Raw genomic sequence first — 1,630 nt, forward strand, 5'->3', positions numbered from 1 at the left:
TCCTAACTCTGGCCCTAATGCTAAACCCAACCCTAATTGGGTTAACCCAACATAACTCTAATACTGCCACTAAACCTAAACCTAATACCTATCTCTGAACCTAATGCTAACACTACCTACTAAACCTAACCCTAAAATAATCCTAATCCTAACTGTAATACACTAAACCTAACCCTAATGACCAACACTGCTCCCTAACCTGAACACCAGCCCTAACACCCTAACCCCTAATCACAGTGTTAAACCTAATCCCAACCCAAAAGGTTGGTCAAAGGGTGGACCAGGCTTTGCTTGGTGGGGCCCAGCAATGGGACAAGAGGGTTGGGTGGGAACTGATGCCCAGGAAGTTCCAGCTGAGGAAGAAGTTCTTTGCTATGCAGTGACTGAGCACTGAATGGATTGTCCAGGGAGAGTGTGGAGTCTCCTCCCTGGGGATATCACAGAACACTTTGGACACAATCCTGTTCCACGTGCTCTGGGATGGAGCAGGGAAGTGGGACCAAGAGACTCCCTGTGGTCCCTTCCACGTCAATCCGTGTCCAGCAGTCACCAAACACTGTTGTTCCCTGGGGCACAGAAGGAACTCACACACCCAGGTGAGGGATTCCTTTATTCCATTTTTCCTGGTGCACTGTGGCTGCCCTGAGCCCACGTCTCACTTCTGCTCTTCTCTGGGGTCACGGAGCTCCTTCTGCTTCACCAAGCTAAGGGGGAATCATAAACTGCTCAGTTGGAGTTGCAGAGAGGAGGGCAGAGACCTTCTGCTCACCAGGCGTGGTCCTGGAGGGTTCTGAGGTGTACAAGATAGCCTTGCCCTGCCAAGGTGCCAAGACCTGGCCAGACCAAACCCCAGAGGAACCCCCCTGTGTCCCCACCTGGCCTGGCCGTGCCTGTGGCCACAGCCCTGGGACTGAAGGGCAGCTCTGGCTCAGGGGCACAGCCTCAGAACCCCCTGCTCTCTTTTCACCCATCCAGCAGGACAGGACGTCCTTCCTCGGGGGAAAATACCTCCCATGCCTGGGAATACCCACCAGAGGAACTGTCTTGGGACCATTTCCGCAGCTTGTTGATCTGCAGGGCCTTCATGCACTGCTCCCGGGACACCCGGAACGGCTCCAGGTTTGCCAGGACCTGCTTTGCTCGTGGTGTCCTGCAAGGACAGGGACAGAGTCCCTCTCAGCTCCCTGGCTGAGACCCTGCCTAGCACAGCCTCTGCCCACTCCTACACCTGTCTCTGCTCCTGCCCCTGTCCCTGTCCCTGTCCCTTCCCCTGCTGCTGTCCCAGCCCCTGACCCTGTCCCTGCCTTCTCCTTGTCCCTGTCCCTGTCCTGCCCCTGCCACTGCCCCTCTCCCTGTCCCTGCCCCTGTCCCTGCCCATTCCTGTCCCTGCCCCAGCCCCTGCCCTCTCCTGTCCCTGTCGCTGTCTCTGCCCATTCTTGTCCCTGTCCCTGCTCCTGCTCCTGCCCCTCTCCCTGTCTCCGCCCACTCCTGTCCCTGTCCCAGCCCTTGTCCCCGTCTCTGCCCTCTCCTGCCCCTGCTCCTGTCCCAACCCCTGTCCCTGTCCTGCTCCTGTCCCTGTCCCTGTCCCTGTCCCTGTCCCTGTCCCTCTCCCAGTCCCTGTCCCTGTCCC

At 57.8% G+C, this 1,630-nt stretch overlaps 1 long non-coding RNA gene across 1 annotated transcript; it reads right to left on the reverse strand.

Annotated features, from left to right (window-relative positions):
* Nucleotides 1-591: 591 nt before the first annotated feature.
* Nucleotides 592-1,164, reverse strand: LOC113980584. Its single transcript, XR_003538166.1, has 2 exons — nt 1,032-1,164; nt 592-704 (listed from the first exon to the last, which is right to left on the reverse strand). It is a non-coding gene; the product is annotated as an uncharacterized LOC113980584 (long non-coding RNA).
* Between the last annotated feature and the right edge of the window lie 466 nt (nt 1,165-1,630).

This window comes from Neopelma chrysocephalum, unplaced genomic scaffold (genome assembly GCF_003984885.1).
Source record: "Neopelma chrysocephalum unplaced genomic scaffold, ASM398488v2 Primary Assembly neopelma1_94750, whole genome shotgun sequence".
NCBI classification, from domain to species: Eukaryota; Metazoa; Chordata; class Aves; order Passeriformes; family Pipridae; genus Neopelma; species Neopelma chrysocephalum.